The 14,975-nt window shown below is 41.4% G+C and overlaps 1 protein-coding gene across 3 annotated transcripts in view; it reads right to left on the reverse strand.

The window, feature by feature from the left end:
• The window catches only part of APBB2 (amyloid beta precursor protein binding family B member 2), a 373,280-nt gene extending 358,311 nt beyond the window's left edge, over positions 1–14,969 (reverse strand). For all 3 annotated transcript variants that reach the window (XM_019552764.1, XM_019552769.1, XM_019552770.1), the window contains exon 1: positions 14,884–14,969. The gene's annotated coding sequence lies outside the window, so the exon portion shown is untranslated. The remainder of the gene's footprint in view (positions 1–14,883) is intronic.
• Between the last annotated feature and the right edge of the window lie 6 nt (positions 14,970–14,975).

Here is a 14,975-nt window from a genome sequence, read left to right on the forward strand (position 1 = left end):
GACTAGGAATAACTGTAACAAGTTGGCAGAGGGTAGATTTAGGCTAGATATCAGGAGGCGCTACTTCACGGTCAGGGCAGCTAGGATCTGGAACCAACTTCCAAGAGAAGTGGTGCTGGCTCCTACCCTGGGGGTCTCTAAGAAGAGGCTACATGAACACCTTGCTGGGGTCATTTGACCCCAGTACTTTTTCCTGCCATGGCCGGGGGTCAGACTCAATGATCTGCTCAGGCCTCTTCCGACCCTACTAACTATAAAACTATGAAAGAAAATACAATAAAAAAAGTAAACAAGGCTGGCTGTTTTCTAAAGCAAAACAGGTTCAGTCTCATTTCTACTATGATTCCTATTTAAACCTTGTCAAGAGCCAAGCCTTATTAACGCTACCCAGTACAGTTCACTTGCTATAGCAAATTCTCCATAATGAACTCTCATCCTAGAATTGCCATTCTCCCTGAAATATGGAGGATTATCCAATTTTTTCCAAGCAATCCCACTTGTGGAATATCTTCAGCGATATACAATCTTCAGCGATATACAATATCATTATCATATTACAAAATGATATTTCACCATATCACCACACTGACACAGGATATGCCAAGGTAATGCTACAACTAAACAGATCCTCTTGACTAATGTACAGATTCATCTTAGTCACATTAGTATGAATCTATTCTGAACTTTGAGAGATACATGGATCCAGAGACAGCACATATCTATAATCATGGTCAATTTATTTCCTCTATTTTGTTTGGCCCCTGGACAGTAAATTTAGGACGCTTTAAATTCATACCAGTATACACCATAAAGAATCTTTGTACAGAAAGATCAAAAAAGCAGAAATTCCAAGAGTTGGCACAAAAAGCATACAGTTTGATAACTACTGATATAGCAAGATGAAAAGATGGAAATAAAAAAAACACTTTAAAAAAAAAAATTACAACTTTGTAAACAAGTCTGTAAGAGCCACTTCCATAGTTTTTCAAAATAGAACATGTATATACTTCAGAATAACTTATTATTGAATCTGATGAATACAGAGCAAAAGTATTTATTAAAATCACCTCAGATGACTGTCAAGTACAATATAAATACTTAAATTATATAGTTAACCTAAACCCTGTATTTCTAAGAATGAAAAGCTTGAAGAATGAGTGGTGTAAGAGGAGCACTTTTTTAGGCTTTTAGGCCGCTTGCACACATGACAATCGTCACAATGTACACGTGATAAAAATGTCATTTGTGTGGCTTAATGGCATCACACATTACACATGAGCCAGTTTGAGGTTTTTTCAATGCGTCTGCATTGTTGCAAACTAAGCTACATCCCTATATAGTTTAGTTTGCAATATTGCAAATTGCAACGATGCAGCTATCAGCTCACTCCCTGGCCACAGGACAGGCAGGCAAGCGCCACAGAAAAAAAAGGATCAGGCCCTTTACTGCTTCTGCCTTCAGCAGGCTTCTGCAGCTGGCAGGACAGCTGGAACTGCCCATGAATGGGCTGGCTTGCCCCTGGGGCAACACAGGAATGTGGCAGGAGGGGAGCTGGGTGTGCTGGTGGCTGGAGAAGGCGGCAGAGATGGTGCACAGAGCATAGGGTCTGCCAAGAAGGCTGTTAGCTGGCCAGGTACTGCCCCAGCTCAGAGGCGCTTGATCCCCGAGCCTGCTGGGCCTTTTAGCTCCCTGTGCACTGCCCCCACTGCCTTCTCCAACTGCCAGCACATGCAGCTTACTCCTGGGGCAGCAGGAGGAGGGGACAGAAGGGCACCTGGGTATGCTGGCAGCCAGAGAAGGCAGCAGGGACAATTCACAGGGCACTGGAAGCCCAGACAGGCTCGGGGAAGACTTGGATTGGCTGCCTCCAAGCTAGGGCAGTACCCAGCCAGCTACCAGCCTTCCTGGGGATCCCCACACCCTGTGCACCATCTCTGCCGCCTTCTCCAGCCATCAGCACAGCCAGCTGCCCTCCTGACACCCTCCTTGCCATCAGGCCGAGCTGCCCCTGAGCTGCAGAGGGGCCCAGTCCTTCCCTCTGTGGCAGCAAGTTATCCTATGATCCCTGCTGACTTCCTGCCCTTGGGGCAGGGGGCTGGACTCAATGATCCTCCGGGATCCCTTCCAGCCCAAATATCTATGAAATCTACGAAGCAGCGCCCCTGAGGTTGCCCAGGAGGGCTGCTAGCAGGCCAGGTGCTGCCCCTGGACGGGGAAGAGTTGGATTGGGCTGGGTGAGGCCACTAGTAGCCTGCCTGGGTTGCCCCCCCCGGGGGGCACCACCGCCGAAGAGGGAAGGACTGGGGCCCCCCATGGGGCAGGGGCCACTTGGCCTGTCAGCATCTCACCCGCTGGCCACATATAGGTTCCAGCTCTGACAAAAAGGACCAACCCCTCGCCATAATGTGATGGAAAAATTTAAATGGTTTAAGTCCTCAGGTTTTTATTCTATACCTCACTGTTTCAATTTACAGGGGATAGAAAAAAAAACTGAAGACTAAACCCTGCCATCATGTGTACAAGCGCCCTTATTTTCAAATGCATTTAGGGCCTCTGTGGTCAGCATCAACCATTTTTATTGTTATATGCAATAATTCTCATACCTTAAAAACAGGAAGAGATTCTATATTTCTTTAAAACTGAGAGCTTATTTTCCATACCATAAGTTGTGGATGACCAACCCACAGCACAAATGCCACAAATGGCTCAGGCAGCCTCTGTGTACGGCGCACAGCAGATTGGGAAAGGAGTTGGAAACAGCAGCAGATAGGACAGGGAACAGAAAGCAAAGCACCAGATTGGGCAGGCAAAGAGGATCAGAGTTGTACTCAGGGAGGGTTCAAAGCTTACTTCATGGTATGTCTGCCAAAAAATGTTACTCCCCCACTATTGTATGTGATCTTTTTATATGCATACTTAAGTAGCAAGAATGCAGGGGATTTTTTTTAATGTTTCCCATGATTTTTTTTACATTTCAGCAGTACATATTTCACTATTACTATAATCTAAAAGTAATCAAAATTCATTCCCCAAAGATACAATTTTCATCCCCTATATATTAATAACATCCTCTTAATACTTCCCTTCATATTTAAGTCCTTGCCTATCTGTTCATATTTAATTTTTAATATTTATCTCTTTATATAATGCATTTGACTTTCTAATCTCTTGTTGCAGAGCAAAATATTTTTTTCTTGCAGGCCACACAAATTGTGTTTATTGCTCTATCTTTTTCTATCAATGTCAAAGAAATAAAAGAGACAAACTAATGAGCCAAATTCTGTCCGCAGTCATAGTCATTTAAATAGTCTGGACTTAAAAGATAGAACTTTTGGATGGATACAGCAGCCATGATTTTTTTTTTAATATATTCAAGCTCCGCACTCTTAACTACACTATTACATTATGCATGTCTGTTTTTAATCTCTTTATCAAACTCTCTGTAGCAAACATTAGATTCAAAGTCTACAGTTAACTGAATCCACCCTGTTCCTTTCTCAATGATGAGAACTATATATTAGTCACCTTCTGGTCCTCTGCTGCTCCAGTCCTTTGTGCACATCTTCAAAGGCCATGCAGTTTTCCTCGTTACCTCCTAGCCAGTTATGGAATACAAGTCCCCTAGCATATGTTTACTGTTAATAGTTTTATTTCCTGATGTGGTAAATAAATAGCAAAGACTTAACATTTCACTTTCCTACATTGCTACGTTTCCAGTCCATCTCTAAAATGTTACCTTCTTCTTGTGAAAATATGTTGACAGAAAGGAATTACTTGTCCCTTGAGCATTCTTGCACAGGTTCCTGTTCTCTTGTCCATGATGTTTTTTGTCCCACAATTACCTCTACTGGCATTTTACCTACTAATTTCTTATGATGTTGAGGAACTCGGTTTTTTTCTTCTTTACTTTGCTCTTAAATAACTACCTTTTGAATATATACATGGTTCAATTTGCTTCTTAAAAAGGGAGTGAAAGGAAATATCCCTGACCTTACCCTACCTTTTCCAGATTTCCCTCTACATCTCCTCTTAAAAGAAAAAAACCTGTTTCTTCACACTGGGCTGGCATGTGCCAAGCATTCAGTATATGTACATATATGACCCTGATGCTCTCACATCATCTGCCAGGCACCCTGGGCCTAGCCAAAACAATGACGTATTTCTATACCCACGGAAGTCTCACTTGGTGAGTTCTGCAAAGATAACATCTGCAGCATATGCAGCAATTCCCATCTTTTCTGACACTGTGAGCACCCTGACGGGTCTGCTACCCTAGCTCTAAGCTCCAAGGCAGAAACATGCCCTCTCTCATGCATTTGTCCTATACTAAAAACACCAAACACCAAAGTGGGTTCTCATTTAAGATGGGGACTACTAGGTGGTTCCATAATATTAATGAAATAATTAACAACTGCCCACGTTCAGTTAACCATCTCTCTGCAGGAGATGGTGGCAACAAAAATCAAGGGAAAATTAAGCTGGCTTCTGCCAACAACCTACCTGAATTCAGGCTGCCACATCAGGCCTGAAGTCAGGCTGTGGAGGTCTGATACAGAACAGGGGAATCAGTGGCATGGAGATGTACCATGCCACCCATCCCTTAGGCCCTCTGCTGTGGAGCCTTCTGCTGCAGCATATCTGGGTTAATCTTTGCTGCAGAGAGGCCAGAAATCTGCAGTCAGGTCACAAGTTCTAGCCCAGGCTGGAAGAAGATTGTCAACACCCAATTTAAATGATTACACAGGGTGCAAGGCAACAGAGGCTGAAGTCCGTATTGTTTTATTTTTCTTTCCATTCCTTCACTCATCTATTATAGATACATAAGTAGCAGCCAATTACTGGCCTTCAGTAATCAGCAACCAGTAAACAGCTTTCACATTTTAATAACCCTGTTATCTGAGCACAGAGCACAAGGATTTCTGGGTCTCAGGTCAAGCAAGATTAAGGAGCTCTGTTTGTCATGAAAATTATCATGATTCTACTGAATAATTTCTCACCAACTCTCACCTCTGAGTCCAGGAGGATTAACAGGACTAGCCAGCCAGCCTGCTTACCTTCTTTTTAAATACAAGATTGTTCACTTTGGAAAATATTACATTTTTAACCCCTGATTCCTCCAAACACTGGCTGTGGCCACAATTTACACTGCAGTATAGCATATAAATACTGAAATGACCCTTAGTACTGGAAGCCATCTAATCATGATAGTACAAAGGTGCTGAGCTCATTTAGAATGAGTTTGACTGCCCTTAAACTATTTCAACAGAGGCTTCATTTGACACCCACTAGAAGCCTAATTTGAGACCTACTATAATCTTGTAAAACCTTTTGTCAAAGGTTTTTCAGTATTCAAACGGCTTTCCTAACTCACAGAGTGGGATTATACATGTATACAGTTAAGCATGCATTTTCCAAAGGAAGCTGCCTCAGGCCTTAAACCTGCTGTCTTGCTGACTCATCACCAGCAGATTCTTTAATTACATCAATCTCCATCACCTCACCACATTTCCATGAGAACAGGGTTCCCAATGCAGCCCAGGCAATCAGTAATGGGTAATCACATTTGTGACTGGCAAAAGGGCAAAGTCCTTGAGCCACGTTGTGAATTTATTTTCTTAACATATGATAAAGTGTGCCGAACAGAGATCTATATAGTGAAGTGAAGAAGGGAGGCCTGCAGCAAGAAAGAGGATAAGAATGGATGGATCTTACATAAATAGGCATTCTATTGACTATCGTACATTTGCTGGGAAAGGTGGGGGCTTTTTCCATTGACGTTGGCCATACTGTCATCCCATCATCAGTTATTCTATTACTGTAGCGCAGGGTTCTCACTTGTGGTATAATAACATCTAAAAAAAATATGAAGAGATAACCCAACAAGAGCAAACTATCAGACCTTCCTGGAGTGAAGACAAACTAGTGGCCTATTTCCACAGCCCACCCTAGGAAGGAGAACCCACACCCAGATTCTGAACAGACCCTTTCTTTCTTCAGACTATCCTTTACTCTCCAGATACAATAAAACAGTTCAACATTCCTTCCATGCACAATTTTTTCTCCTGCTTGGGACACATCTCTTTGTCTGTACCCCTCTATTTCAGGGCCTATGATAAAAATCTACTGCAAGTAATTATATAGATATATATATAGAGAGAGAGAGAGAGAGAGAGAAATCTATATCTAGAGACAGAGATTTTTAGTTTTAGAGAAAAAAAATACTCCCTTCCCTCCCCTATTTATTTATTTAGACTTGCAGTAGATTCTACAGTAGGCCCACATATAGATATATATAAGGCAAGAAAAAACAACAAAGGATTAAACACAAGAAGTGAAACCTGATAGGGAATCTATGGCTTAGAATATTTGAGGCAACTCTCATAGTTTCATACTTGTTAGGGGTCAGAAGGGACCTGAATAGATCATCTAGTCTAACCCCCCGCCACTAGCTGGAGCACACGCTGGGATCACATGACCCCAGACAGGTGTTCATCCAACCTCTTTCTAAATTTACCCAAGGTAGGAACAAAGACCACTTCCTTAGGAAGTTGGTTCCAGATCTTAGCCACCCTAACAGTGAAATAGTGCCTCCTAATCTCTGAATTCTGGGACTCAAGAAATTTGCTTGTGATACCCCAGCCTCGCACCTTTCTGGTTTTTCCTGCTAATTATTTTCATCTTAATGTTTCATGCATGCCTCTTCTGGCACTAGGTTCTTTGCAGGCAACTAAAAACACACTGACCACATTTTTCTTATACACATATTTCAAATTAGTCAACTAAATAAAGATGGTTTCTTTTCAAAAACTTGGTTAGGATCTCTTGCCTGAGGATTTTTATATTTTTACTCTGTAACAGACAAGTTGTGTGTGAATGGTGGAATGTAAAAAAAATTAAAGACTGAGGAGCAAAGTTAGCAGATACTGCTAGTTCTACTCATTTTGCTTTTGAAATACTATTTTGTTTTTCTGTGACGGTCTGTTTTACTAATACACTTCCTTCCCTCCAGCAACTATTAGGCTGAATTACAAAAAATGGAAATTATTAACAAAACTAAATCTTCATTGTTTGTTCACTTTTTTTCTACTATATCCTACCCTTCAGTCTTTCTTCATGCGCACAGTCTAAACAAACTTTGTAAGCTCCTTGGAGTCAAAGGTTTTACAACCACACTATGGATCCTTGCCTTCCTACTTTTTGTAGAAGAACACAGGAGACATTTGAGATAACTTAATTATATAAGGTTTGAAGCTCTTTATTATTAAATACTCCACTTCTGACAATCATCCACATTTCAGTTTTATCCATATTGCATTTTTCTCCATGGTCCTGACTGAAGTTTTTCCATTGGGCTTTGGCTCAGGCCCTACTGGCTCATGCTTTCAGATCTTCTGCTAAATCCTCCTTTGCAAGGTCCAGAATGGCAATTCAGTTGTCTTGTATGTGTGCTTACTGATTCAAATTACCTAATTAAGTCCATTTTCCATTATGCTGTCCTTAAATCCCAATTTAATCAGATAAGCATTTAATTTCCAAAGCAACTACATGCCTGCCTTTCTACCCATCCATACCAACCTGTCTTTCCCCAGTACAACTCACAATTCACAGGCAGTTTTTAAGTGACATACAGTACCTTGCTAAGAATCTTTCCTTTAAGAATCTGTGTACGAGAAGAATTATCATCATGTACAAAAGTTGTTTTGTAACAAGTCACTGCCATAACTACTGTTATCTTTTTAATAAAAAAAAATCCATTCAATACACAGAATGGCTTATTGTCAAGTTTCTAATTTTCTGAATTAAACAGCTGGCCATTAAGTACTCTATGTAGCATCTCCCTCTGCCACCATTTAAGAAATTATGCGAGGGGTTACAGATGAAAGTTTAGCTAATTCATGCCAGTATTAGTCACACCAAATTATTGTAATTTAATGACTACTTATGATTATATAGAATGCATTCTCTGCAATGCATGTTCCAAAGCAATAATATGTCTTTGCAGATAGATACCATTATCAAAATATGGTAACATAAGGAATTAATTTTTGCTGTTAAAACAAATTAAAATATTTTGGATTAATAAATTTACAAAACATTTAAGAGTCTGTCAATTTTTCTCCCTTTGGAAGTTAAATGTGCTCATTTACAGATCACAATTATGCTGAGTACAAAAAAGCAAGACCATGACTAGTAGCAAACTTGTGGAAAATTACTCTTCACTAAATAAAATCCACCATGAACCACACAACTTAAAGTGACAGTGTCAAAACCACTGAGTGGTTTTAAAGATATGTTTCATTCTAAATATGCAATAAAGGATTGAGCAAGGTTCCTTTTTGTGTCTGCGATACCTGCATTTTAAAATAAACTAGAAAGCTGGTCAAAAGAACATCATCACCATGACATCCATCTAGGGTTTCCGAAATGAACATTTTCCCATAGGCAACTGATACTTGCTGGCTGGGAGGTGTCTCAAGCACCATATAGTAGAGAAGACAAAAGAAAAAAATGACAGTGAAGATGTAAAACTCAGGGGACTACTTGAAAACAATTTACAGCAGGTATAGCTCTAAGACAGACTCAAAACAATTACATATGTTGCCTACACTAAGGATCCTCTGCTATTTTAGAAGAAACAAAAGAAAAATTCTTATCACTAGAAATTATCAAACATTATAATATGCTAAAATTGAAGTTAATAATTTAAGTTCATAAAGAAATCCTCCAAGCTAGACCATAGATTAGACATCTGCAAGAACTACTTCGCATTAGAGCGGCTAGGAGCTGGAACCAGCTTCCAAGGGAAGTGGTGCTGGCTCCTACCCTGGGGATCTTTAAGAAGAGGCTTGATGACTACCTGGCTGGACTCATTTGAGTCCAGTCTTTTCTCCCGCCCAGGCAGGGAGTCGGACTTGAAGATCTACAAGGTCCCTTCCAACCCTCCTTCTATGATTCCATACATCTTTTTATGGGCCTTAGTTACAGGAAATGTATACATCTTTCAAACCTCAGGCATAGGTACCCATAAAGGAGTAGTCTATGTCCCTTTAAACATCCTAATTAGCATTTAAGCTACTTTAAAAAAAGAATACTTTTAAATATTCCTACCCATAGATTTACAGCTTGTGAAAGCAGAGCTTTCACTACTGACCAAGTACCCAAACAAATATCACATATTTAGATCAAAGAAGTCTGCAAGATTTTTAATGGAAACCTGAAAATAAGACAGGTTTTGACAATTACCTAAGACTTGCATACCAGTAAAATACAACTTGGAGCAATGGCAGCTGAGATCTCAAACTAAAGGGGGTATAACCTTCTACAATCCTGAAAATGAAGGAGACTTCAAGAACTCCTAGAACAGCCCACAGTACCACAGGCAGTAGTGAAAGTGATTCAGCATCAACCCTGTTACTGCAAAGGTCCAGAGTGTACAGTCTGATTTGTAAGGGAGTCTCTGCAGTTCCAATGACTTCAGTCGGATCAACCCACACAGTCTCAGATGCATGAGTTTTCTGTATAGCTTATCATATTGGTTCTGAATTACAGGTATTAGAAAAGTCCATGCACAACTCAAACTGCATTATTTCTAACCTCTTGTTTTTATTCATTTACTAGTATCCTTGTTACATCCTAGTTATGTAATAAACTTTTCACCGTTTTGTTATACGGCAAACACTATTTCCGTAATGGGTTTCTTTTTCCAGAGATTTAGAAAATAATTTAAGTGAATTTGGAAATAATTTTCCTAGTTTATTATTAAAGTCAATTTAATAAGCTGTTGTAGCACACAAAATTCCAAATCAACTGTTTGCACACAATGACTTAAAAAATAAAATCCATACTATTAAAATATTCCTGCAACTCAATTCCTATGCATTTTAGAGCTAATAGTCCATCTTATAAAATATTCTCAGAAAATGACTAGTAAGCCTACAACATAAAACAGTTCTACCAATGAAAAGCTGTAATTAAACATTTATAAATGTTGGTCTTGTGTCATTTTTAAGCAGCCTGCTAGACTTGCTACTAAAGCTGTTAAGACAACATTAACATAGAAAAAGATATTCAAGTAACTGACTATTTAACAGACACAAAACCAAAGGACTGGGAAGAATAATTAGGCCATCAAGTAGAGTCTCGTGCTTCTCTTTCATAAAGTGATCAAGCTCCAGGACAGAAGTAGGGTTTTGGCACTCACTATGCTTACTAGAAGGTCATTCCAGGACTTCACTCTTGTAATGGTTATAAATTTGCTTCCAATTCTCAGCCAAAATATATTTAATGCTAGTTTATACCCATTTTATTCTTGTGCCAACACTGTTCCTATTTACCTTCTGATGCATTTACAGGCAGAAATCTTATCCCCTCTCAACCTTCCTTTTAACAGACTAAATAAACCAAGCTCTTTTAGCCCTCTCTTTTATAAAAGGTTTCCCATTCCTCTGATCAACTAACTAGCCCTTTTCTACCTACACCTGTTCCACTTTGAACTGGTGTCTGATCACAACTGTACATCGTATCCAAGATGAGGAATTTCTAATACCTCGTACAATAGTATTAATACTTCCCTATCTCTACCAGAAATATCTTGAAAAAACGTAGTCCTAATATTTCATTAACTTCTTCAATAGCTGTACCAAAGTAAATCACAGGATTACTGTAAGCTACCAATCATAGCCATGTTCTTCTTAAAGGTCCCAACTGATGAGCTTCCAGTTTATACTACTCTGTGTAGAATTCTCCTGTTAATAGACACAGATACTGTATGGTTTATTTTATGAAAGCATTTGTATTTCATGTTCCTAATGCAAACCTTAAATTTGTTTAAGTCCAGAAGACTCAAATTCATCATGAATCTTTATTTAAGGGCAGAAGTATATCTACCAAGTTGTATACCCTGTGTAAATCTCCCCAGAGCCCACAGGAAGAGCTGGGGTCCCAAGTGCCAGAGAGGTAGGGAGTGGATGAAGAAGGCAGTCGCTTTAACCTGCCCTGGGGATTCAAAGACTCCAGCTGCTGCTACTGGGTCTCCATGCCTTGCTCTTACAACCAGGTGGTATAGAACTGTTCTTGCCCAGCTCCTTGGCCAGGCAGCTTCTTCCAGCATGGCAGACTTCCAAAGGAAGGAGCCATCCAGGGGCCTTTCTCCAAGCTGGAACCCAAGGTCGATGCCCTGCTTGCAGCCCCCAGTTGTACATCACCACTGTCTGTCAAACAATAGCATAACTGAAGCATCTATGACTTATTATTACCATCTACCAACTAACTACCACAAATCATTTTTACCAGGACCCTGCCTTTCCTAAAACCCTAAATCATGTGCTCTCAAGTACTGAAATTCCCTCCTTACAGTCTTCCTATATTGCCACTCTGAAACTCAAATACTGCAGCAAACTACTCTGGGTCCTAATTTATACTCCCTGGGAAGCATATTTCCATTTGACTGTAATGACAGTAAGCTCCGTATAAAATCAAACCACATTCCACCCTTATCTTGCCTTCACTGATTTCTCATCTAGTTCATCATAAATCTGAGAAAAGAATCCAGATGTCCTACTTCCAAGTTCTGTATCCTGTCCAGTGGGAGATCCTATCCATACTATTATGATCTATTTCTTGGACAGAACAGCACATATGGACTCCCTGGACTCTTTTAAGAACATTTGGATGCTTATCTTGTTGGGATCCTTTGACCCTAGCTGACTTCCTACCCTTGGGGCAAGGGGGTGGACTTGACAATCTCCCAAGGTCCCTTCCAGGCCTAATGTCTAAATGTCTATATGCTTATGTTGTTTTACTGAGAATTCTCTCCATCCTTGCAACCAAGTCAGGTGTCATACACACTCAAACTCATATTAATACTATTATTTTTCTTGAAAATTCTAAACCTCAAATTCACCTAATTGGCAAAAAACCCAAACAAACATAATTCGTTCCAAATGTAAAATATATGCTTTATTTCATTTACTGTAGCTTGCTTTCTTCCACATAAGGAAGTCAGAACTGCAATTCTGCCACAAGACCATTTTAAAAGGATCACAATGGCATCTTAACTGTTCAAACAAAAATAATTTTAAATAGACTGAGTTTTTCCATAGATGCTAGGGTCAGAAGGGACCTCAACAGATCATCAAGTTCAACCTCCTGCATAAGCAGGAAAGCATGCCTATCCAGCCTTCTCTTAAAGACCCCCAAGGTAGCGGACAGCACCACCTCCTTTGGAATCCCATTCCAAATTTTGGCCACCCTTACTGTGAAAAAGATTTCCTGAGTTAACTATATAGAAAATAGTTATAGCATGACATTGTAATTCTGAGGCATTTAAAAAAAAAAGCAGAATAACTAAAGCATATGGCGATGACAATATCAGATCTAGAATTAATCAATAACACATGTTGACACAGAACTAAAGGACATAAACTGCCAACAGCAACTAAAAGTGATTTATCTGCATCTAGGCTTTGGGTTCCTATAGCATTACAGGAATTCATACTGAAAGTTATTTCATATGCAGGTATTACACCATTCAGACTACTAACACTACACATAATGCACAAGATCTAAGTCAGTGGCTCTCAACCTGTTTGGGCTCAAGCCATTGCTCACTGGACTTCAGGCACCCCTATATAACTTCTGTGAATTGAGCAGCACCAAATTTCAAAAACTCATTTATATATTACAGTGCTTACCTCCTTGCAGAAGAGCTGGGCATTGGGGCAATGGATTAGCCAGGCCTGTGAGGGGCCTGCTTATCTGTTTAGATTATCTATTTATCGCCTCATACTTCAAGGCACCCTTGAAAGGAGCTGGTGATACCCTGCTTGAGAATCACTGATCTAACTGCTATTGACTCAAGGACATGGATTCTCATTTTGGATACACGTTTTCTATTTAAATGTAGAATTGTGTGACTTTACAGATACTGTAAACAGTAAGGAAGACTGATGAATCCCCACTTACTTTATAGCATGCTAGCAACTTTTTCTGTGAAATGTCAGTGCAGGGCTATTTTCTGAGAATGTAGGAGATGGCTATTTTGGCATGTTAATTGTGTGTTAATGTGGCACACACCTTGATGAAGGAAAGATTAGCGAGGGTGATTAGTAAGTTCTTAAGTTATTTCACACTTATTTCAGTTCTAAAAGTACACAATGCAAATCAGTTACACTATTTCAGCCTTCCCTATCAAGTAATAGCTAAAAGTAGCCAGTGTTCAGAGACCCAGACTAATTTCTGCTGACTTCAGTGAGCATTAAGCTTCATAACCAAGGACCAAACCAGTTCCCATAATTGAAGTACTGAACGTAGAAAGCCCAGGTTAGCATCAGTAAAACAATTTCTTTAATTCTGCATTCAAACCACCCTTTTTAATCTAATTTTACCTCTTCCAATCCACTGGCATATGATCTTATTTATATTATTTTAAAAGCTAATGCCAGCACAAAATCCCATTACTTTCTAAACATGTTTACATGCTAACGTTTACTTAAATTCTGGGCCCGCAACCATGCTGAACACATTTAAGGGCAACAATAGAGATAGCAATATAAAAAAAAACAAAACATAACACGAATGCAAAAGAATGGCAAAGTGCAACGTATTTTACCTATCAAATTGGCTCAGGACCAACGAAATAACACTGACTACTTCACTAACAAGTCCAGTTCTATGGAACAATGGGAAGAATCAAGACAGATGGTTATAATGGTCACCGCCTTCATCCCAAATAGATACTTTCCAAAGAAAAACGGCAGACTGTATCCCTCAACATTCATACCCTTTCTATACTTGGCTTTTTCCAAATGAAACAAACTCCACATTTGCTTCTGATTAGAATGGTTCAGACCATGTTTCAAAATTATAACTATCCTAAAGGAAAGAGTACTTATTTGAAAGCTTCATCTTAACAATGCAGCTGGTCCAGTAAGAGAGAATCCCTCCCCCACAAAAAAAGAAATCCCTGCCTCTCACAACACTGTAGCTATGATGGGCCAAGAATGTTGCTCCAACACTAAAAAATCCCCAATCTGATTTGCAGCCCCTGCCCCGACCATGCTTGCTGAGACGGTGATATTTCAAAGACGGCATAAGCCCCTGCTACATGTTACGTATTTCATGTCATTAACTGGAGAAGCGTGGGATAAATTCAGAGCAGCCACAGGTACAAAGTCATTGCCATGCAGGTAACAGGAGAAGCGTGCACTAAATTTAGATCCACCACAGGACCAAAGTCCTGACACCAGATAAAAACAGTTATCCAGCTACAGAGAGCCAGCCCACTGTGAAGTTAGTGCTTGGAAACCAGTAACAACTCCACAGCTGGTTTCTATCCAGCTTCCACTCCGGAAGGGGGGGAAAACACCCGCCATGGGAAGTGTCCTTTGCTGACTAGAAACACCCCCGGCCGCCTAAAGGCATTTCCAGCAGGAACACGACTCGGGGGGGGGGCCTTACCTCCCTCGGGGCACGGGGCTGGGCAGGCCCCGGCCCCTCCCGCCGACACGGCAGCCCCGGCCCCGGGCCCAGGCCCGGCTGCTCCGCGCGGGGAAGAGGCGTTTCCCGCGGGCCCGATCCGCTGCTGGCCCGCGCGCACCCACAGGGGCCGGTTGCGGGCTTTGGCGCCGCCGCCTGGCCCCAGCCTTAAGTCCCCCCACGACCACCTTGTCAACCCGCCGCCCGCACGCACCCGCGCGCTCGGAGGCTGCGGCTTCCCCCGCCGCCGCCACCCCGGCCGCGCCAGGCAGCTGCTGCAGGGCAAGGCAGGGCTGCCGCCGCACACGCACGCATGGGTACGGGCACGGGTACGGATACAGCGGCGGCTGCTGAAGGGGACGGCTGTGCCTGCCCGCCCGGCGCCGGGCCCAGGCCCGCCGCACTCACCGGGCGCCGCTCCGCTCCCTGCACCTCGGCCGCGATCAGCTGCGGGATGCCCCCGCGGCCGGAAACGCTCCCCGCGCCGCCGCGCTCACCCC

The sequence above is a fragment of the Crocodylus porosus genome, unplaced genomic scaffold (assembly GCF_001723895.1).
Source record: "Crocodylus porosus isolate Cpor-Errol unplaced genomic scaffold, CroPor_comp1, whole genome shotgun sequence".
NCBI lineage: Eukaryota > Metazoa > Chordata > Crocodylia > Crocodylidae > Crocodylus > Crocodylus porosus.